This window comes from Ranitomeya imitator, chromosome 5 (genome assembly GCF_032444005.1).
Source record: "Ranitomeya imitator isolate aRanImi1 chromosome 5, aRanImi1.pri, whole genome shotgun sequence".
Lineage (NCBI taxonomy): Eukaryota > Metazoa > Chordata > Amphibia > Anura > Dendrobatidae > Ranitomeya > Ranitomeya imitator.
This window is the reverse complement of record NC_091286.1, coordinates 574,720,390-574,746,347: the sequence shown is the minus strand read 5'-3', so window position 1 is coordinate 574,746,347 and position 25,958 is coordinate 574,720,390. Positions and strand designations below refer to the sequence as shown.

Sequence of the window (25,958 nt, the reverse complement as noted above, 5' to 3'; positions counted from 1 at the left end):
TCCCACCATTCATCAGCACAGCACTACTATCCTCACCATTCATCAGGACAGCACTACTATGCCCACCATTCATCAGGACAGCACTACTATCCCCACCATTCATCAGCACAGCACTACTATCCCCATCATTCATCAGGACAGCTCTACTATGCCCACCATTCATCAGGACAGCACTACTATCCCCACCATTCATCAGCACAGCACTACTATCCCCATTATTCATCAGGACAGCACTACTATCCCCACCATTCATCAGGACAGCACTACTATCCCCACCATTGACATTCATCAGGACAGCACTACTATCCCCACCATTCATCAGCACAGCACTACTATCCCCACCATTCACATTCATCAGGACAGCACTACTATCCCCATCATTCATCAGCACAGCCCTACTATCCCCACCATTCATCAGCACAGCACTACTATCCCCACCATTCATCAGGACAGCACTACTATCCCCACCATTCATCAGGAGAGCACTACTCTGCCCACCATTCATCAGCACAGCACTACTATCCCCATCATTCATCAGGACAGCACTACTATGCCCACCATTCATCAGGACAGCACTACTATCCCCACCATTCATCAGCACAGCACTACTATCCCCACCATTCATCAGCACAGCACTACTATCCCCATCATTCATCAGGACAGCACTACTATCCCCACCATTCATCAGCACAGCACTACTATCCCCACCATTCATCAGCACAGCACTACTTTCCCACCATTCATCAGGACAGCACTACTATCCCCACCATTCATCAGCACAGCACTACTATCCCCATCATTCATCAGGACAGCACTACTATGCCCACCATTCATCAGGACAGCACTACTATCCCCATCATTCATCAGGACAGCACTACTATCCCCACCATTCATCAGGACAGCACTACTATCCCCACCATTCATCAGCACAGCACTACTATCCCCACCATTCATCAGGACAGCACTAGTATCCCCACCATTCATCAGGACAGCACTACTATCTCCACCATTCATCAGCACAGCACTACTATCCCCACCATTCATCAGGACAGCACTACTATGCCCACCATTCATCAGGACAGCACTACTATCCCACCATTCATCAGCACAGCACTACTATCCCCACCATTCACATTCATCAGGACAGCACTACTATCCCCATCATTCATCAGCACAGCACTAGTATCCCACCATTCATCAGCACAGCACTACTATCCCCACCATTCATTAGCACAGCACTACTATCCCCATCATTCATCAGGACAGCACTACTATCCCCACCATTCATCAGCACAGCACTACTATCCCCACCTTTCATCAGCACAGCACTACTTTCCCACCATTCATCAGGACAGCACTACTATCCCCACCATTCATCAGCACAGCACTACTATCCCCATCATTCATCAGGACAGCACTACTATGCCCACCATTCATCAGGACAGCACTACTATCCCCACCATTCATCAGGACAGCACTACTATCCCCACCATTCATCAGCACAGCACTACTATCCCCACCATTCATCAGCACAGCACTACTATCCCCACCATTCATCAGGACAGCACTACTATCCCCACCATTCATCAGGACAGCACTACTATCCCCACCATTCATCAGCACAGCACTACTATCCCCATCATTCATCAGCACAGCACTACTATCCCCACCATTCATCAGCACAGCACTACTATCCCCACCATTCATCAGCACAGCACTACTTTCCCACCATTCATCAGGACAGCACTACTATCCCCACCATTCATCAGCACAGCACTACTATCCCCATCATTCATCAGGACAGCACTACTATGCCCACCATTCATCAGGACAGCACTACTATCCCCACCATTCATCAGCACAGCACTAGTATCCCACCATTCATCAGGACAGCACTACTAACCCCACCATTCATCAGGACAGCACTACTATCCCCACCATTCATCGGGACAGCACTACTATCCCCACCATTCATCAGAACAAGACTACTATCCCCACCATTCATCAGGACAGCACTACTATCCCCACCATTCATCAGCACAGCACTACTAACCCCACCATTCATCAGGACAGCACTACTATCCCCACCATTCATCAGGACAGCACTACTATCCCCACCATTCATCGGGACAGCACTACTATCCCCACCATTCATCAGAACAAGACTACTATCCCCACCATTCATCAGGACAGCACTACTATCCCACCATTCATCAGGACAGCACTACTATCCCCACCATTCATCAGGACAGCACTACTATCCCACCATTCATCAGCACAGCACTACTATCCCCATCATTCATCAGGACAGCACTACTATGCCCACCATTCATCAGGACAGCACTACTATCCCCACCATTCATCAGCGCAGCACTACTATCCCCACCATTCATCAGCACAGCACTACTATCCCCATCATTCATCAGGACAGCACTACTATCCCCACCATTCATCAGCGCAGCACTACTATCCCCACCATTCATCAGCACAGCACTACTATCCCCACCATTCATCAGGACAGCACTAGTATCCCCACAATTCATCAGCACAGCACTACTATCCCCACCATTCATCAGGACAGCACTACTATCCCCACCATTCATCAGCGCAGCACTACTATCCCCACCATTCATCAGCACAGCACTACTATCCCCACCATTCATCAGGACAGCACTAGTATCCCCACAATTCATCAGCACAGCACTACTATCCCCACCATTCATCAGGACAGCACTACTATCCCCACCATTCATCAGCACAGCACTACTATCCCCACCATTCATCAGCACAGCACTACTATCCCCACCATTCATCAGCACAGCAATACTATCCCCACCATTCATCAGCACAGCAATACTATCCCCACCATTCATCAGCGCAGCACTACTATCCCCACCATTCATCAGCACAGCACTACTATCCCCACCATTCATCAGGACAGCAATACTATCCCCACCATTCATCAGCACAGCACTACTTTCCCACCATTCATCAGGACAGCACTACTATCCCCACCATTCATCAGCACAGCACTACTATCCCCATCATTCATCAGGACAGCACTACTATGCCCACCATTCATCAGGACAGCACTACTATCCCCACCATTCATCAGCACAGCACTACTATCCCCACCATTCATCAGGACAGCACTAGTATCCCCACCATTCATCAGCACAGCACTACTATCCCACCATTCATCAGCACAGCACTACTATCCCCACCATTCACATTCATCAGGACAGCACTACTATCCCCACCATTCATCAGCACAGCACTACTATCCCCACCATTCATCAGGACAGCACTACTATCCCCACCATTCATCAGGACAGCACTACTATCCCCACCATTCATCAGCACAGCACTACTATCCCCACCATTCATCAGCACAGCACTACTATCCCCACCATTCATCAGGACAGCACTACTATCCCCACCATTCATCAGGACAGCACTACTATCCCCACCATTCATCAGCACAGCACTACTATCCCCATCATTCATCAGGACAGCACTACTATCCCCACCATTCATCAGCACAGCACTACTATCCCCACCATTCATCAGCACAGCACTACTTTCCCACCATTCATCAGGACAGCACTACTATCCCCACCATTCATCAGCACAGCACTACTATCCCCATCATTCATCAGGACAGCACTACTATCCCCACCATTCATCAGCACAGCACTACTATCCCCACCATTCATCAGCACAGCACTACTATCCCCACCATTCATCAGCACAGCAATACTATCCCCACCATTCATCAGCACAGCACTACTATCCCACCATTCATCAGCACAGCACTACTATCCCCACCATTCACATTCATCAGGACAGCACTACTATCCCCATCATTCATCAGCACAGCCCTACTATCCCCACCATTCATCAGCACAGCACTACTATCCCCACCATTCATCAGGACAGCACTACTATCCCCACCATTCATCTTGACAGCACTACTATCCCCATCATTCATCAGCACAGCCCTACTATCCCCACCATTCATCAGGACAGCACTACTATCTCCACCATTCATCAGGACAGCACTACTATCCCCACCATTCATCAGGACAGCACTACTATCCCCACCATTCATCAGCACAGCACTACTATCCCCACCATTCATCAGCACAGCACTACTATCCCCACCATTCATCAGCACAGCACTACTATCCCCACCATTCATCAGCACAGGACTACTATCCCCACCATTCATCAGCGCAGCACTACTATCCCCACCATTCATCAGCGCAGCACTACTATCCCCACCATTCATCAGCGCAGCACTACTATCCCCACTATTCATCAGGACAGCACTACTAACCCCACCATTCATCAGGACAGCACTACTAACCCCACCATTCATCAGGACAGCACTACTATCCCCACCATTCATCGGGACAGCACTACTATCCCCACCATTCATCAGAACAAGACTACTATCCCCACCATTCATCAGGACAGCACTACTATCCCCACCATTCATCAGCACAGCACTACTAACCCCACCATTCATCAGGACAGCACTACTATCCCCACCATTCATCAGGACAGCACTACTATCCCCACCATTCATCGGGACAGCACTACTATCCCCACCATTCATCAGAACAAGACTACTATCCCCACCATTCATCAGGACAGCACTACTATCCCACCATTCATCAGGACAGCACTACTATCCCCACCATTCATCAGGACAGCACTACTATCCCACCATTCATCAGCACAGCACTACTATCCCCATCATTCATCAGGACAGCACTACTATGCCCACCATTCATCAGGACAGCACTACTATCCCCACCATTCATCAGCGCAGCACTACTATCCCCACCATTCATCAGCACAGCACTACTATCCCCATCATTCATCAGGACAGCACTACTATCCCCACCATTCATCAGCGCAGCACTACTATCCCCACCATTCATCAGCACAGCACTACTATCCCCACCATTCATCAGGACAGCACTAGTATCCCCACAATTCATCAGCACAGCACTACTATCCCCACCATTCATCAGGACAGCACTACTATCCCCACCATTCATCAGCACAGCACTACTATCCCCACCATTCATCAGCACAGCACTACTATCCCCACCATTCATCAGCACAGCACTACTATCCCCACCATTCATCAGGACAGCACTACTATCCCCACCATTCATCAGCACAGCACTACTATCCCCACCATTCATCAGGACAGCAATACTATCCCCACCATTCATCAGCACAGCAATACTATCCCCACCATTCATCAGCGCAGCACTACTATCCCCACCATTCATCAGCACAGCACTACTATCCCCACCATTCATCAGGACAGCAATACTATCCCCACCATTCATCAGCACAGTACTACTATCCCCACCATTCATCAGGACAGCACTAGTATCCCCACCATTCATCAGCACAGCACTACTATCCCACCATTCATCAGGACAGCACTACTATCCCCACCATTCATCAGCACAGCACTACTATCCCCATCATTCATCAGGACAGCACTACTATGCCCACCATTCATCAGGACAGCACTACTATCCCACCATTCATCAGCACAGCACTACTATCCCCACCATTCACATTCATCAGGACAGCACTACTTTCCCACCATTCATCAGGACAGCACTACTATCCCCACCATTCATCAGCACAGCACTACTATCCCCATCATTCATCAGGACAGCACTACTATCCCCACCATTCATCAGCACAGCACTACTATCCCCACCATTCATCAGCACAGCACTACTATCCCCACCATTCATCAGCACAGCAATACTATCCCCACCATTCATCAGCACAGTACTACTATCCCCACCATTCATCAGCACAGCACTACTATCCCACCATTCATCAGCACAGCACTACTATCCCCACCATTCACATTCATCAGGACAGCACTACTATCCCCATCATTCATCAGCACAGCCCTACTATCCCCACCATTCATCTTGACAGCACTACTATCCCCATCATTCATCAGCACAGCCCTACTATCCCCACCATTCATCAGGACAGCACTACTATCTCCACCATTCATCAGGACAGCACTACTATCCCCACCATTCATCAGCACAGCACTACTATCCCCACCATTCATCAGCACAGCACTACTATCCCCACCATTCATCAGCACAGCACTACTATCCCCACCATTCATCAGCACAGGACTACTATCCCCACCATTCATCAGCGCAGCACTACTATCCCCACCATTCATCAGCGCAGCACTACTATCCCCACCATTCATCAGCGCAGCACTACTATCCCCACTATTCATCAGGACAGCACTACTATCCCCACCTTCATCAGCGCAGCACTACTATCCCCACCATTCATCAGGACAGCACTACTATCCCCACCATTCATCAGCGCAGCACTACTATCCCCACCATTCATCAGCGCAGCACTACCATCCCCACCATTCATCAGCGCAGCACTACTATCCCCACCATTCATCAGGACAGCACTACTATCCCCACCATTCATCAGCGCAGCACTACTATCCCCACCATTCATCAGAACAAGACTACTATCCCCACCATTCATCAGGACAGCACTACCATCCCCACCATTCATCAGCACAGCACTACCATCCCCACCATTCATCAGCGCAGCACTACTATCCCCACCATTCATCAGGACAGCACTACTATCCCCACCATTCATCAGCGCAGCACTACTATCCCCACCATTCATCAGAACAAGACTACTATCCCCACCATTCATCAGGACAGCACTACTATCCCACCATTCGTCAGGACAGCACTACTATCCCCACCATTCATCAGGACAGCACTACTATCCCACCATTCATCAGGACAGCACTACTATCCCACCATTCATCAGGACAGCACTACTATCCCCACCATTCATCAGCGCAGCACTACCATCCCCACCATTCATCAGCGCAGCACTACTATCCCCACCATTCATCAGGACAGCACTACTATCCCACCATTCATCAGGACAGCACTACTATCCCCACCATTCATCAGGACAGCACTAGTATCCCCACAATTCATCAGCACAGCACTACTATCCCCACCATTCATCAGGACAGCACTACTATCCCACCATTCATCAGGACAGCACTACTATCCCCACCATTCATCAGGACAGCACTAGTATCCCCACAATTCATCAGCACAGCACTACTATCCCCACCATTCATCAGCACAGCACTACTATCCCACCATTCATCAGGACAGCACTACTATCCCCACCATTCATCAGGACAGCACTACTATCCCCACAATTCATCAGCACAGCACTACTATCCCCACCATTCATCAGGACAGCACTACTATCCCCACCATTCATCAGCACAGCACTACTATCCCCACCATTCATCAGCACAGCACTACTATCCCCACCATTCATCAGGACAGCAATACTATCCCCACCATTCATCAGCACAGCACTACTATCCCCACCATTCATCAGCACAGCACTACTATCCCCACCATTCATCAGGACAGCACTACTATCCCACCATTCATCAGCACAGCACTACTATCCCCACCATTCATCAGGACAGCACTACTATCCCCACCATTCATCAGGACAGCACTACTATCCCACCATTCATCAGCACAGCACTACTATCCCCACCATTCATCAGCGCAGCACTACTATCCCCACCATTCATCAGGACAGCACTACTATCCCCACCATTCATCAGGACAGCACTACTATCCCCATCATTCATCAGCACAGCAATACTATCCCCACCATTCATCAGCGCAGCACTACTATCCCCACCATTCATCAGCGCAGCACTACTATCCCACCATTCATCAGCACAGCACTACTATCCCCACCATTCATCAGCGCAGCACTACTATCCCCACCATTCATCAGGACAGCACTACTATCCCCACCATTCATCAGCACAGCCCTACTATCCCCACCATTCATCAGGACAGCACTACTATCCCCACCATTCATCAGGACAGCACTACTATCCCCAACCTTCATCAGCACAGCACTACTATCCCCACAATTCATCAGCACAGCACTACTATCCCACCATTCATCAGCACAGCACTACTATCCCCACCATTCATCAGCACAGCACTACTATCCCCACAATTCATCAGCACAGCCCTACTATCCCCACCATTCATCAGCACAGCACTACTATCCCACCATTCATCAGCACAGCACTACTATCCCCACCATTCATCAGGACAGCACTACTATCCCCATCATTCATCAGCACAGCACTACTATCCCCACCATTCATCAGCACAGCACTACTATCCCCACCATTCATCAGCACAGCACTACTATCCCCACCATTCATCAGCACAGCACTACTATCCCCACCATTCATCAGCACAGCACTACTATCCCCACCATTCATCAGCACAGCACTACTGTCCCCACCATTCATCAGCACAGCACTACTATCCCCACCATTCATCAGGACAGCACTACTATCCCCACCATTCATCAGCACAGCACTACTATCCCCACAATTCATCAGCACAGCACTACTATCCCCACCATTCATCAGCACAGCACTACTATCCCCACCATTCATCAGCACAGCACTACTATCCCCACCATTCATCAGCACAGCCCTACTATCCCCACCATTCATCAGCACAGCACTAATATCCCACCATTCATCAGCACAGCACTACTATCCCCACCATTCATCAGGACAGCACTACTATCCCCACCATTCATCAGGACAGCACTACTATCCCCACCATTCATCAGCACAGCACTACTATCCCCACCATTCATCAGCACAGCACTACTCTCCCCACCATGTGATGTTTTCCTCGGTGTGGCAGCTGTTTGGTTGTGTCATTACTGGGGCAGCCCCGGGCCCCCACCCCACAGCTCTCGTCTCGCTGTCCCGGTTCTGGCCGCTTGTACACATCACACTCCGAGCACAATATCTAACTCTCGCTTTATCCCATGGGTTTCCACGTGAATCTTATGCAATTTACAAGACCCCTCCCTCAACCAATCAGCGATCTTTTCCCAGTGACAGACGTCAGCTGCGCCCTATCAGTAGAAGCCTGGGGTGAAGATCTCAAACATGGGCATAAGAGAAACCCTCCGAAGACGTCTATCACCCTGATGACCAATCACTAATCGGAAGGGGAGGGACTAATTTTTAGAAGGCCAATGAGAGGGCGAATTGGGTGGAGCGCTGAGTCTCTATCACGTTGATCTCTATGTATGAAGCGGAGAGTGAGACTAAGTATAGTGACAATCAGAAGTGACCGGGGGCAGGAGCGGGAACTACCAGAAGTGGCTCCACTGGTCCACGGCTGTCACTTTTTGGGGCGGTGAGAAAAAGACCCTGCGTGATAACCGGTAAGAAGCGGAAGCACCGCTGTGTGGCCAGCGCGCACACGTACAGCACAGAACCACACAGCACAGTACAGCACAGTACCACACAGCACAGTACAGCACAGTACAGCACAGTGCCACACTGCATAGCACAGAACCACACAGCACAGTACAGCACAGCACAGTACAGCACAGTACCACACAGCACAGTACAGCGCCACACAGAATACTGTAGTTCCACACAGCACAGTACAGCACAGTACCATACAGCACAGCATAGTGCCACACAGCACAGGACCACACAGTACAGGACCACACAGCACAGGACCATACAGCACAGACAGTGCCACACTGTACCATGCCACACAGCATAGTGCCACACAGCACAGTACCACACAGCACAGCATAGTATCATACAGCACAGCATAGTGCCACACAGCACAGTACCATACAGCACAGTACCACACAGCACAGCATAGTATCATACAGCACAGCATAGTGCCACACAGCACAGGACCACACAGTACAGTACCATACAGCACAGACAGTGCCGCACAGTACAGCGCCACACACAGCTCAGCCTCTTGTGTTACTACCATGTTCTATACATTACTGCTGATCACTATTATTTCTTCTCCCATTACTGATCCCTACTAGTGCCGCTCACTGTTATTTATATTAGTACCAGGTCTATTGCTGTTGTATTTCTACATTGCTACAATAGTTTTATACTTCCATTATTCTTCTATTATATGTTGCTACTAATCACGATCATTATTTCTATTATTATACATGATTTACTTTCTTAATTATTAATTTTACTACCACTTGATGCTCTTATAATTATAGTGAATAATATATTTATTTATACCATTATTTTTACTATTTGCTACTCCTGTTCTCTGTTCTTGTGCATTCTGCTTGTGAGCATTCGGCTCATTCATAATTCTGCTAATTATTACCAAACGTCATCATTTATAATCTACATTGCTTTTTGAGGAGTATTTGATCTGATCCGCCATTAAAAACTGCTTCAAAGACTCTTGCTAAACTCTTCCTATTCATTTCTATGGGAAATCTTTCTCGCTTCATGAGTTTTTTATTTTATTTTTTCCTCTTTTCCTGAAGAGGTTTTGGAAATCCATGTCACTAGATGGAATCCCCTCCAGACTTGGCGCTGTCCAATCAAAAGCTTACAAAAATATCTTCAGGAAAAATGTTCAAAAGCAGTTTGTGAATGGCTGGTTGGGTTGGTCGGTGCCCATTCATATTGAGTGTCTTTGATGCCAACAATAACCTTTCTGTAACAACTGGTGCATTTCTAATTAGTGGAGCTGTAATTCTCTCCTCTAGTCCTGTGCGTGCTGCTGAGGTCCGTGACGAGGAGAATTTGGATAACTACATCTGCTGCGTGTCCTCCATGTTGTTGGTGTATTGGTGCCAGCGCTGCTTTCAGTGACTGCAGAGAAGTGAAGCGGTACTGTACCCCACGTGCCCTTTAATGGGGGTGGCAGCCACCTCCGTCCCTTGTGTGAATGTAGCTTTCGATGATATCACAGGACGAGGGCTTGGTGTAATAGGGTCTTGTGGAAACCTTTGGGAATTGGAATAGGTGTGATGCGGCAGGAACAGCAAACGTTTTGGCAGTCGTGTGACCTGAACTTGCATCCGGATTCCGTTCACCTCTGAACAGACTATTTATGGATTTGATACCAGTCTACATCTACATCATTGAATGTTACAGCGGTGCATTCTTCAACACCCCCGAAACACAGTGTGTGCAAATTGAGATTCTGGTTTGAGTTTTATTCCAACTCGTATTGTATTGCAAGGCTTGTTAAAGAGAACCTGTCAGCAGGATTGTGCACAGCAACCTACACACATTGTCAGGCCGGCGCCGTTATGCTGCTTAAAATGATACCTTGGTGGATGACGTCCGTCTTGTGGTTGTTCTGTAATCTTTATTTTCAGTTTGTAGTCAATGATATGGTCGGGGGGCGGCCTGTGAGGGTCTTCATATATAATCAGTAACAACGCCAACCTGACACTGTCTGTAGGTTACTGTGCACAATCCTGCTGATACATTACCATTAAAGGGTCAACATTGACTTTTAGAATTGCTACTTCCTATAGGTGGCACTAGAGTTCTAGTCCTCTTCCTCCCTGAGGAGACAATTTGTATATTTAATTTCCCAGAGGAGATTGCATGGCTAAGGCCATGTTCACACGTTCAGTATTTGGTCAGTATGCTACTTCTGCATTTTTGGCTTACAAATACTGAAAAGGTGATGTGTTAGGCTATGTGCACACGTAAGAAAAGAGGTGCAGAATTTTCTGCACAAAATCCGCAGCTCCTGGCAGAATCCGCAGCCGCGGTTTTTATGCGGATTTTGTGCGGTTTTTATGCGGAATTGCTGCGGGTTTTGTGCAGATTTTGCCACTGCGGATTTTTAACATGGAGGGGTGCAGAAACGCTGCAGATTCGCACAAAAGAAGTGACATGCACTTCTTTGAAATCCGCAGCAATTCCGCACTGAATTTTCCGCACCGTCTGCACATCTTTTTTTTTTCCCATTAACTAACATTGTACTGTACATCACAGTCCGGATCTGCAGCAAATCCGCACCGTGTGCACATACCCTTTCTATTAGGCTATGTGCACACGTTGTGGATTAGGCTTAGGAATTTCTGGTGCGGATTCTGCCTCTCCTGGCAGAAAACGCACTTGCGGTTCCGCAGCGTTTTTTGTGCGGTTCCGCAGTGTTTTTTATGCGTTTTTGCTGCGGTTTTCTTGCGTTTTTTACCCTTGCGGTTTTCTATAATGGAATGGGTACAAAAACGCTGCAGATTCACAAAAAAGTGACATGCTACTTCTTTTAAACCACAGTGTTTCCTCAGCGGATTTTCCGCAAAGTGTGCACAACATTTTTTTTTCTCATTGATTTACATTGTACTGTAGATCAATTGCGGATCTGCAGCGTTTCTTCACTGCAAAAAACCCTTATACTTTTCCTCTGATTGTTTCTCACCTGGTTTTGGCTTATAAATACTGATGAGAAATACTGAACATGTAAACATGGCCTTATAAGGCCGGCCTCACACTAGCGTGTTTTACGGACATAAGAGAGGTGCTGAAAATACGGATTGCATACGGTACAATGCTTCTCTAAGGCCCAGCTCCTATCTGCCGTATTTTACTGATCCGTATTATACGGTGTTTTACGGCCGTAGAAAATCGCAGCATGCTGCGTTTGTCACCGTATTGCTCAAAAATCCGCCAATGAAAGTCTATGGGGGCCAGAAAAATACGGATTACACACAGACCAACAGTGTGACTTGCGAGAAATATGCAGCGGTGTTCTATAGAAAAGCCGGCAATTCAGTGCAGTGTACAGTAAAATCACACTGACAGGTTACAATAGAATAGCTAAAATAAATGTCTACACATAGTGTGTATATATATATATATATATATATATATATATATATATATATATATATATATATATATATATATATATATATATATATATATATATATATATTAGTATTTCATACAGCGCTAGATAGCAGAAGAGCCGGTAATTCAATTGCTGGCTTTTGCTATCTCTTTCCTAAACCCGACATGATATGAGACATGGTTTACATACAGTAAACCATCTCCTATCCCTTTTTTTTTTTTGCATATTCCACACTACTAATGTTAGTAGTGTGTATGTGCAAAACTTGGGCTCTCTAGCTATTAATTTAAAGGGTTAAATCACGGAAAAAATTGGCGTGGGCTCCCGCGCAATTTTCTCCGCCAGAATGGTAAAGCCAGTGACTGAGGGCAGATATTAATAGCCTGGAGAGGGTCCATGGTTATTGCCCCCCCCCCCTGGCTAAAAACATCTGCCCCCAGCCACCCCAGAAAAGGCACATCTGGAAGATGCGCCTATTCTGGCACTTGGCCACCCTCTTCCCATTCCCGTGTAGCGGTGAGATATGGGGTAATGAAGGGTTAATGTCACCTTGCTATTGTAATGTGACATTAAGCCAGATTGATAATGGAGAGGCGTCAATTATGACACCTATCCATTATTAATCCAATAGTATGAAATGGTTAAAAACACACATTATTACAAAGTATTTTAATGAAATAAATACACAGGTTGTTGGAATAGTTTATTATACTGGTAATCCACCTGAAGAACCTCGTTCTGTAAAAAAGATAAAATAAAAAAACAATATCCCATACCTTCCGTCGTTCTGTCACGTCCAGCGATGTAAATCCATCTGAAGGGGTTAACTAACTTCACAAGCAGGAGCCTGCTAATGCAGCTGTGCTCCTGCCAGTAAAACCCCAGCGAATGAATGGAATGTAGGTCAATGACCTGTAGTTACCTTCAGTCGCGGTGATGCGCCCTCTGCTGGATGTCCTCATATGAACTCGAGCCTGGGAACTTTTCAGAATATTTTCCCACGCTCGAGTTCATATGTCCCTATAAAAAGGCAAGGCTACCACTATCACAGAGGGACGAGCCTGTTAAAGTGATATAGGGATCGTATAAGATGAACTCGCCAACTCAAACCATCACAGTGGAAGGAAAAAGGGCAGACCAATGTCAGAGAAATAAGCCAAAAGGCTAAATATGTGGGAACATCACCGTATCAGGCAGTCCAGAGTGTGGCGTCAGCCGTCATACAGTCAGAAGGGAATGGTCCCAGGACTCAAGTAGTGTGGGGAAAGCCCCACGCGTATCGCTGCAGGATGCAGCTTCGTCAGGGGAACTTCTCCCCATGGATCAGTAACAATCTTCAGCGCCTATAATATAATGCACAATTGTGATTAGGATTTTGGGCCGTTTCAAAACTTTTTAAAATTTTGTTCTTCTTTAGTCATTCTTTTGTAGACCGGCTTTGGGTCGTTGTCTTGCTGTGTGACCCAATTTCTACTGAGACTCCGCTCATGGACAGATGTCCTGACATTTTCCATTATAATTTGCTGATAATATTTATACACACAACATTGTCCCATTGCCGTATGGCTTGCCTCGTTGATATTCAGTAAACTGCAGGCAGCAATGTTCTTTTTGGCGATCACTCGTTTTCTCTGTGCAATCCTGCCATGAACACCATTATTGTTTTTTTTTGTTTTTTTTAATTCGCTTATTAAACAAAAAAATAAGTATAAGATATACATATTTTGCGTATGATCAAATCACCATAAACATATTTATATCATAGTGTATGAAACGGGTCATACAAATCTTAAAGTATCACAAATTGTCTAGGATACCTATACTAAAACCTTAGAAAAAACAAAAGGAACAAAACATAACCATATCCTGCTGCCAAAACTATCCCCATCATATTGATTGTTTAATATTGAAACTAGGTGTGATCCATTGTTCATTACAACTTATTATAGTTGTTAGGCTATCTACCATGAGGTGATGAGTTATTATTATTATTTATTGTTATAGCGCCATTTATTCCATGGCGCTTTACATGTAAGGAGGGGTATACATAATAAAAACAGGTACAATAATCTTGGACAATACAAGTCACAACTGGCACAGGAGGAGAGAGGACCCACAATCTACAAGGGATGGGTGAGGATACAGTAGGTGAGGATAGAGCTGGTCATGCAGCAGTTTGGTCAATCGGTGGTTACTGCAGATTGTAGGCTTGCCGGAAGAGGTGAGTCTTCAGGTTCTTTTTGAAGGTTTCAATGGTAGGTGAGAGTCTGATGTGTTGTGGTAGAGAGTTCCAGAGTAGGGGGGATGCACGAGAGAAATCTTGTATGCGATTGTGGGAAGAGGAGATAAGAGGGGAGTAGAGAAGGAGATCTTGTGAGGATCGGAGGTTGCGTGCAAGAAAGTCCTGGGAGACGAGGTCACAGATGTATGGAGGAGACAGGTTGTGGATGGCTTTGTATGTCATGGTTAGGGTTTTGTACTGGAGTCTCTGGGTAATGGGGAGCCAGTGAAGGGATTGACAGAGAGTAGAGGCTGGGGAATAGTGGGGGGACAGGTGGATTAGTCGGGCAGCAGAGTTTAGAATAGATTGGAGGGGTGCGAGAGTGTTAGAGGGGAGGCCACAGAGCAGGAGGTTACAGTAGTCGAGGCGGGAGATGATGAGGGCATGGACTAGGGTTTTTGCAGATTCTTGGCTTGGATATGTGGTTTGAAGGAGAGATCAGTGTCAATGATTACCCCGAGGCAGCGAGCTTGTGGGACTGGGGAGAGTGGGCAGCCGTTTACTGTAATGGATAGGTTCGTTGGGGGGGTCATGTGAGATGGGGGAAAGACGATGAATTCTGTTTTGTCCATGTTAAGTTTTAGAAATCTAGCGGAGAAGAAGGATGAAATAGCGGACAGACATTGAGGGATTCTGGTTAGTAGGGAGGTGATATCTGGTCCAGAGATGTAGAACTGTGTGTCATCAGCATAGAGGTGATACTGAAAGCCATGAGTTCCATACAGCCCATATTTTGCTAAATTTCCCCAAGCAGCCTCTATTTTGGTATAAAGTTCATTCGTAGGGTATAATAGAATTTACCAAATCAATCCAGGCCCTAACAGATGGATGAGTATTTCCCATCCAGTAAAGAGCTATTACTTTCCGTGCCAGAAAAGAACACCGTTATTGTTGATGTATAGATGGGTCATCGGTCGTGTCCCTGCCTTTGATGCAGGCTACGGCACTGAGCCCGCATTATTCCTGGCACATGACAGCTGATCTGCAGAAGACCCCCGTGCCTGTCATTGTTAGGCCGGGGTCACACAATGTGAGAAACTCGCACGAGTCCCTCACCTCAATACCCGGCACTGCCGCCAGCACTCAGGACCGGAGCGATCAGCGGCATAGAAATACATGCAGTCGTACACTCCGGTCCCAAGTGCCGGGTATTGAGGCGAGAGACTCGTACGAGTTTCTCACATTGCACTCGCAAGTGTGACCCCGGCCTAAATCTCTAAACGCCGGCGTTCATAGGAGATCGTGATTCATCAGATGATTGCAGCTTCAAGTCTCTTATGGAGACTATTGAAACAAGTAAAAAGTAAATTTTTTTTACAAAAAAAAATTAACAAAACAAGTTCAAATCATCCCCCTTTCACTCCATTCAAAATAAAATAAATTAAAAATTAATAAATAAACATTTGGTAAAGCTGTATTCAGAAATGTCCGATCTATCAAAATATCAAGTAAATTAATAAGAAGTTAAACGGCCTAGTGAGAAACAATCGAAACACCAGAATTGTGGTTTCATAGCCACCGCAACATTGTTGCAACAGAAATTGTTCCTCAGACATCTCATTTGTTTGTGCCATTATACACTTACACAAACACAGGATTTGATAGATCAATGTTCTTTAAATAAAACAGGTCACACACTCACATCTGATTGTCATCCCATTAATTGAGAACATCAGACTCATCCGATTTTCTTCTAACCCTAAAGACTCACATATTCTCGCTCCGCCAGAGCATGATATCGTACCATTGTCCTCTTTAAAAAAGAATATGTCAAAGTCTTAACATTTTTAGTTTGTTTCATTTTGCTCTCTGTTTCCATTTTTATTGTGTGAAAATCTGTAGTTTTTGGGCAAATTTATGCAAAAATATAGAAAGTACCTCTGTGATAGCCATGCACTTTGCTGAACATGCAGGTATGAAATGCCGTTGTGATGCTCGGTAAAGAAAAACATTTAGGGGCCACGGTTTGCATGTATCTGCGATGCCAATAATCCCATATTAGGACCAAGTGAGTCGTGTATCCGTGAAATAAAACGGTTGTACTAACAAGCAGCACTCTGCAGTGCTATAGCATGTAAACATGAAATATGAATTGCGTTACTGCTCTAGATAATAGGAAGAATTTGAGAATACTTAGCAGATGATTTGGCCAATTTATGTGGGTCCGGCCGCCAACGACAAGGCGTCCTCATTTTGCTGGGGACCTATCCTAAGGATTCTTTATTTATTAGAGGGCAATTTGAAGAGAATCTGTCAGCATGAGAGCAGCATTATGTAGGGGCAAAGACCCCGATTCCAGTGATTTCGCTCTCAAGGCTGTGTTTCGCTGTTTCCACACAATCATTGTTTTATAAGAAGGATATTACTACTACAGGACCGCTGTCCTCATGCCTCCTAGTCCAGCCACACCCTCAGCTCTCGTTTCAGCCCTCTGTCATGGCAATTGAATAGCAAAAACCATGATGACTGATTCCCTTTTAAAATGCGGTTTTAGCTATTGGAAAGGTAAAATGCTTTTAGGAACCTTTTTATGTTGTTTATATACATACACACCTTGTAATGGATATATACCGTACATACTTACGGTACATTTTTTTGGGGGGTGGGGGGACTTTTTCCATAAATTGTGTGTACAGTTACCAGAGTTGTGCATATTGAACGTGAACAAGTGAATTTTCTTGGGTTTTATATGGCAGATAAAACAAATATCGGCCTCTTGTGAATCATCCACTTCAATTTACTGCTCCTAATGGTTTTTTTTTACCCTTCCTTGAATATTATCAAGTGAGAGGATAGAGCCTCCGCATCTTCATAAGGGGTGCAAAGTCAACAACCCTGAGTAAATGCAGCTACATCCATGGTATAATAGTACAATGGTTGGTAAGAATATCACTAATACACAACGTCCTTGAATGAATACAGGTCCTGTTGACATTACAGAAGTAGAGATAATGGTGATGTATGTACAGAATAACAGGAGAAAAAAATAAAGAGAAAATATCTAGCATGCAGACAAATCATAGTTTCTGTGTCAGAGCAATGGGATTTAAATTGGTGGTCATTGTATTTTAATAGGTCTTAAATGTATTGGGGACATGATTTTCTATATACATATATCAGGTTCTCACTCTTCGTGAAAGTCTGGCAGATCGTTATTGGCTGTTGATGGACAGGTCTGGTTATATGATCTTCCTCCAATTATAAGAACGCTGCCCATGGGAGACCTGGGTGTCCATCAGTGGCTATTCTGTGGACAAGACAGTTGTGCAGTCAGTGGGGAAACTGCACTTGCAGGGGGAGAACCTGTCCAGCTTCATACACACTAATGCCGGGATCACACATGCGAGAACTACGGCCGAGTCTCGCATATTAATACCCGGCATTGCCACCGTCACTCACTCAGGAGCGGAGCGTGCGGCTCCATGTATTGCTATGCGGCCGCACGCTCCGCTCCTGAGTGACGGCGGCAATGCTGGGTATTAACATGCGAGACTAGGCTGTATTTCTCTCGTGTGATCCCGGCCTAAGGCCTATTTCACACATTCTGATATTTCTGATACCGGAGATGTCCGTGTGTGTTAGGGTATGTGCACACGTCCGGATTTTTAGCGTTTTTTTTGCGGAATTTCGCTATAAAAACGCTATAATTCCTCATCAAAAACGCTAAAAATATGCATCCTATCATTTAGAATGCATTCCGGATTTTTTGTTCAGATGGATGCGTTTTTTTCCGCAAAAAAAACGCAATCCGCAAAAAGAATGGCCATGCTCATTCTTTTTGCGGATTTTTTGCGGATTTCATGCATTCAGGAAAAAAAAAAAAAAAACGCAAAAAATCCGCAAAAAATCCGCGCAAAAACCGCGCAAAAAACGTGAGAAATCCGCGCGGAAAAAAACTCGATTTTCTGGCAGGATTCTCCGGATTTTGTCAGGAAAAAAACCTGACGTGTGCACATACCCTAATAGTTAAGGCACACGTGTGGCAACCGTGTGCCGCATCAGTACCACACATACAGGTGCCTGGGAAGCAACGGTACAGTTGGCACTGTTCCCTGGAGCCGGGTGCTGAAGACTGCTCTCCATTCTCCTCTGCTCTATCTGGGATCAGCGCTAGCAGGCAAAAATGATGAGTGTTATATTCAACTGATAACAGCGAGAGCAGGCGGCTAATGGGACTATTACTCCCATCAGTCTATACCTGCGGCCACTAATAACAGTGAGAGCAGGCGACGGCTGATGGGAATATTCATCAGCCGTCGCCTGTGCTATAAATAAATAATAAAAAAAAGGGGTGTGGGTTCCTCTGTAATTTCTAAAAGCAGCCAGGCAAAACTTACAGCTGTGGGCCGCATCACTCAGCTGTCTGCTTTAGCAAGGCTGGCCATCAAGAATAGTGGTGTCCCCATTCTGTTTTGTTTTTTTTTGTTTTGTTTTTTTAATAATTTAATATATTTTTGACAACAAGCCTTGTTAAACAGACAGCTAGGGGCTGGTATTCTCAGGCTGGCAAGGGGCCATGGGTATTGACTCCCCCAGCCTAAAAATAGCAGCTCACAGACACACAGAAAAGGCACATATATTAGATGCGCCAATTCTGTATCTTTGCCCGGCTCTTCCCACTTGTAGCGGTGACAAGTGGGAGAATATTTGTGGGGTTGATGTCACCTTTGTATTGTCAGGTGACATCGAGCCCAAGGCTTAGTAATGGAGAGGCAGTCTGCTGCAGTTCTGCACTAAATCTGCATAATGTGCACATACCCTAAGGCTACTTTCACACTAGCGTTAACTGCAAACCGTCACAAAAACGTCTTTTTTCCGAAAAAACGGATGCGTCTAAAAACTGCAAAACGTATGCAACGCATACAGCATTTCGACGGATACGTCGCAAATCCGATAAACGGTTGCGTTGAAATGCTGGATGCGTTGCATACGTTTTTACCATCCGTTGCATCCGTTTTTACGACGGATCCGTTGTTAAAATGGGAGGCACCAAAATTTGATTGGCTACTGGAAACTAAGGGAAATCTATATACTGACTGTATTTACAGCCCATCTTTGAGGGTTTTAGTTTAGTGGCAAGGATGGATGGTGTAATTGGGAGGATTTCGAGTTTGGTTACTGAAGTTATATTTGAGACGAATCGCCTGGATATCATAGTGCGGGAGAAGGAGGCGGCAGCAGAAAGACGGAGGATGCAACGGAGAGTGCGACGATTCTGGATACATCCAATCAATGAGCTGCGGATGACCAGGGGTGTCCAGTCCACTCTCTATCTGGAGTTGCGGTGCAACCCACAGAAATTCTACAATTATGTACGGATGAGGATGGAACACTTCGATTATTTGGTTGGAAAACTAGAGGAGGTCATCCAAAGGCAGGACACAAGGATGAGGCTTGCCATCACACCGGCGGAGCGGCTCCTGGTGATACTGCGGTAAGCATCTTTTTTTTATGTGATTGCTCATATTGAATGTTATTACATGCTGCAGAAAAAACTGCGCTGACACATTGCGCAGCATTTTCTGCAGCATGTAATTTTTTGGTTTGTTTGAGGCCATTCCACTGTTTTTTTTTATTCTTGTGTCATTGCTCATATTGAATGTTATTACATGCTGCAGAAAAAACTGCGCTGACACATTGCGCAGCATTTTCTGCAGCATGTAATTTTTTGGTTTGTTTGAGGCCATTCCACTGGTTTTTTTTTTTTTTGGTTGATGGTCTGTGCAATTTTTTTTTTTTTTACATTTTTTTTTCTTTTCTTTTTCCTGCAGCTTCCTAGCTACGGGTGAGTCTTTGACTTCACTCCATTTCCAATTCAGGCTGGGGATTTCCACTATTGGCGGAATAGTGAAGGACACGTCGGGCGATTTGGGACACTTTACAGCCGGAGTATATCCCACAACCAACAATGGAAATCTGGTTGAGAAGTTCCGAACAATTTGAGAGAATTTGCAATTTCCCAAATTGTGTTGGTGCCGTGGACGGCAAACACATAAGGATTGCTAAACCGGCAGGAACAGGATCAGAGTACTATAACTATAAAAAAATACTTCTCCATTGTACTCATGGCTATTGCTGACGCCAACTGCCGATTCCTTGCTGTGGACATAGGAGCGTATGGCCGGTCCAACGACTCACAAGTTTTTAAAAACTCTGCAATGGGTCGCTGCCTGTATGGAGATACATACAATTTCCCGCCAGCAAGACCGCTCCCAGGAACAAGTGAACCAGCCATGCCCTATGTGTGTGTAGGTGATGAAGCCTTTCAACTGTCGCCGCACCTACTGAAACCATACAGCAGCCGTGAATTACACCGTACCAAGCGGGTATTTAATTACCGTCTTACCAGAGCAAGAAGAGTGGTAGAGTGCTCTTTTGGTACAGGGTGGAGCGCGGTAATTTGCTTTTTTGCACTGCATGCTGTGGCGGCACTGTCGGTCGAAGAGAGGGGAGAGTGGGTGTGGCTTACAGTGGCTGATGGGAGATTTGTATTCCTCTGCCTTTCAGTTGCCATCATGCAGTGGACACGTGAGGAGAGGTCATTTTGTGTTGAAGCGTATTTTTCAAATGCCCACTCGATCATTGCAGTGCAGCGTGCTTTTCGTTTACAATTCGCTGTTCCTCCACGCGGACGTGTTCCTGGACGGCAATCAATTGTAAATTGGGTGAATGCATTCAGAACAGCAGGGAATGTGTCATGTGTACGAAGGGGACCTGAGAGAAGGATTACAACACCACAAAACATCGAGAGAGTCAGAGCAGCAGTACTGCAATCTCCGAAACGCTCTGCTCGGAAGCAATCATTTGCTCTTGGCATTTCAAGACGTTCTCTCCACCGGATTCTTCATGATGAACTGAATTTTCACCCATATAAAATGTGCGTGGTCCAACATTTGTCAGCATGGGACTATTTGACACGGCGGACCTCTTGTGAAGACATGTTAGCAACGATACCCCGTGACGCAATTGTGTTTTTTTCTGATGAGGCACATTTTCACCTCAGTGGGTGTGTAAACAAACAAAATATGCGTTACTGGAGTGAAACAAACCCCAGAGAAGTTCACGAGAGACCTCTGCATTCGGACCGCGTCACTGTGTGGTGCGCCATATCACGAGTAGGCATCATTGGTCCTTACTTTTTTCAGGATAATGGTCGTGCCATAACTGTGAACTCCGAACGGTACTTGTCTATGATACAGGATTATTTTCAGCCGGCTCTTGAGGCAATGGAACTAGAGGATACATGGTTCCAACAGGATGGTGCCACTGCACACACAGCGAGGGTTACTATGAATTGTTTGAGGCAAATGTTTCCTGGACGGCTTATCTCTTTGAGGGGAGATGTGAACTGGCCAGCACGCTCACCAGATTTAGCCCCATGCGATTTTTTTCCTTTGGGGTTACCTGAAGTCTAAGGTGTATATCAACCGTCCCAACACCTTGGAAGACCTAAGGAACAATATTGAAGCTGAAATTGGCAGAATACCAGTGGACATGCTTGTTAGAGTTCATGAAAACTTCAGAAAACGTATGCAGCAGTGTGTGGATAGCGAAGGTCGACATTTGCCAGATACACTATTTAAAACCATGTAATTTAAAAATTCCATTACTGTTCAGTATAATTAAAATATAAAATAAATTTTTCTAATGATCATAATTTTTTTATTTCATTCCCAAATCAGCAAATTACCGCGCTCCACCCTGTATATTGACGGCAAAGTGGAGAGTTCTGCTGACGGCAATAAAACTGGAAACAAAAACTGTAGACGATGTTGTCAAGGCATGTGTGGTGCTCCATAATTTTGTTATTTCAAAGGAGCCCGTTACCTGGGATGACGAACAATTGGAGACATCCTTGTGGGATTACCGCAGTGCCTCTGTAACAGAACTGGTGGAGCGAACAATGATGAGGGACCAGTTTGCGGATTATTTTTTGTCACCTGTTGGGCGGATTCCATGGCAAGACATCATTGTGTGACATGTTTTTCTTGGCTTTTGTTGTTTGTCAAAATTGTTTTTGTAGCAACCCAAAAAAAAAACAAAAAAAAAAAAACACAAAGTGTGGTTTGCTTGCTAATATAAAACCATTTTGTTATACCGTTAAAACGTCTGGTGTTTCTTTTCACTTAACCTTTAATATTTACCTTAATGAATCAACACACACACAGTAGATTGTAAACCAGAAATATTTTTATTTCAAAAAAATAATTTTTTTTTGGTAATTTTCAAAAAATTTTTTTTTTTTTTGGCAAAAAAGAATTTTTGAATAACAAGGAAATTACATTTTCACAGGTCTTGGTAGTGTCGGGTGGAGTAACTATGGGAGGAGGGGCTGGAAGGTTAGACCACGTCGGTAGGTGGGATTGGGGAAACCCTACCTGTTTGGACTGCAGTGGAAGGGGGGTGAAAAGCAGGAGGCTGACCAGAGGGGGGTTGTGTTGGGGTAGGTGGAAAACTTCCTGGGGAAGGAAAGCTGGGCAAAGACGAAGAAAACACGGGTGAATACATTTGGGTTGTGGGCCGGGTTGGGTATTGGTACTGATGTGGATATTGGTACTGGCGGTGATATTGGGGGGCATGGTGTTGAAATTGGGACTGGGATGTGTGGAGAGGTGTGGGGGTAGATTGTGGTTCATTGATGACCTTCAGAAGAGCGTTATGGCAGCTATTCATTACCCGCATCTGCTGATCAAAACAAAGCTTTTCCATGCTCCTGAGCATGGACTGAAAAAAAAGATTTGCCAGAGCTTGACTTACATTTAAATGCAGTCTATCCAAGCGACTGCTGATTTCATGGTGGTTTTCACTCATGCGTGATTGCACCATGCTGAAACCAGCAGTCACTTGTTCTCCCAAAATTTTAAAAGAATTTTGGAAGCATGCATTTAGATGCAAGAACTCAGGAGCATAGCTCCTTTCCTGACCCCTCTGACGCTGCCGCCACGAACCTAACGGTGGTGTAGAGGTGGCAGGGTCAGAGGGGTGGGGTAAAGGGAACGCTATCTGTTGACCATCAGATGCGAATAAGGAAGGCTGCACTCCACTGGTAGAGGTGGATGAAGTGGAGGGGACAGGGGGGTGAGAGGTGTGGGGCCTACCGACGTGGTCCCCGGTGGCGGACTCAGGAGGGATCGCTTCAGAGGGCGCAGAGGTAGATGCAGGCGCACGGTGGCTGGAGAAGGTGCTGTGAAAGAAAAAAAAAATTTAATATATTGATATGAAAAAGCCCGGACTGAAACAAAAGTTTTGTGATTAGACAGGTTCTTACTGGGATGTTGAATACTTACACTCTACTCAGCATGGTTTGCCTCAGGAAGGAGAGGGCAGGGCCGTATCTATACCTCCTCTCCTTCCTTCCTGCTGAGCCACTCTGGGCCTGCATCTCCTCGTTAAATTCTCTTTTAAAACGATCCCTCAGTGACCGCCACCGCTTCCTAACCTTGCCACCTGTGAAGACAGGAATGAAGAAAAAAAAAAAGGTAAATACAATACATTACATTCAGCTCTAAACATCACTGAAAACTGAATACTTACATAGTTTGCTCTGCTGCTGTGGAAGAAGGTCCTCCCACCTCGGAAAGATGTTCCGGCATACTTCCAACCAGAGCCGACGGGTGACACTGGTGTCAGCATGCCTGCGGCCAGCCATGTTCAACAGCGGCTCCCGCTCTCGGACCTCCTCGATGAGGGCTTCAATCTCTATGTCAGAGTCTTCTGCGGGAGCACGCTGTGAAGCCTGTGAGAAAAAAAAAATATAAGAAAAAAATAAAAATTAGTACACTGAAAAAAAAAAAAAAATGACCAATCGCCCCCCCCCCCCCCCCAAAAAAAAAGCAACTTACTGATGGCCGACCGCGGCGATGAGTCCGCCGACTCTGGGAGTGCCTGGGAGAACCTTCATGGTGTTCAGCAGCAGCAGGAGACTGAAATAAAGGATAAAAAAAATTAGCTTGAATGTATGTATTAAAAGAGGTCTGGATACACATGATGAGAGCATTATACTGCCTCTGTACAAATCCCTAGTTAGACCGCACATGGAGTACTGTGTCCAGTTTTGGGCACCGGTGCTCAGGAAGGATATAATGGAACTAGAGAGAGTACAAAGGAGGGCAACAAAATTAATAAAGGGGATGGGAGAACTACAATACCCAGATAGATTAGCGAAATTAGGATTATTTAGTCTAGAAAAAAGACGACTGAGGGGCGATCTAATAACCATGTATAAGTATATAAGGGGACAATACAAATATCTCGCTGAGGATCTGTTTATACCAAGGAAGGTGACGGGCACAAGGGGGCATTCTTTGCGTCTGGAGGAGAGAAGGTTTTTCCACCAACATAGAAGAGGATTCTTTACTGTTAGGGCAGTGAGAATCTGGAATTGCTTGCCTGAGGAGGTGGTGATGGCGAACTCAGTCGAGGGGTTCAAGAGAGGCCTGGATGTCTTCCTGGAGCAGAACAATATTGTATCATACAATTATTAGGTTCTGTAGAAGGACGTAGATCTGGGGATTTATTATGATGGAATATAGGCTGAACTGGATGGACAAATGTCTTTTTTCGGCCTTACTAACTATGTTACTATGTTACTATGTATGTATATGTTTTCTTGGTTCCGTTGTATCTGAAAATCTGTTTCATGTATGGTGCTGGTGTATGGTGTGAAGCAAGTGTTTCACAACTACTTACACTTGGTTCCTCCTACACTTGGTTCCTCCTCCACTTGTATATCTCCACCCGTCTCGGTCCCTTTTGACAGCTCCTCATCGGATTCTGTTTCCTGTGTAAACATAATAAATGCATGTAGTGAATAAAAATTATGAAAATTAAAAAAACAAAACAAAAAAAAATTTGGGTTATTTACTTACCGATAC

General features: G+C 45.5%; 1 protein-coding gene across 1 annotated transcript in view; it reads left to right on the top strand.

Moving 5' to 3' along the window:
* The first annotated feature begins 9,238 nt into the window (after positions 1-9,238).
* Positions 9,239-25,958, top strand: part of PER2 (period circadian regulator 2) — a 161,992-nt gene continuing 145,272 nt past the window's right edge. Inside the window, exon 1 of the mRNA XM_069727814.1 lies at positions 9,239-9,366. The gene's annotated coding sequence lies outside the window, so the exon portion shown is untranslated. The remainder of the gene's footprint in view (positions 9,367-25,958) is intronic.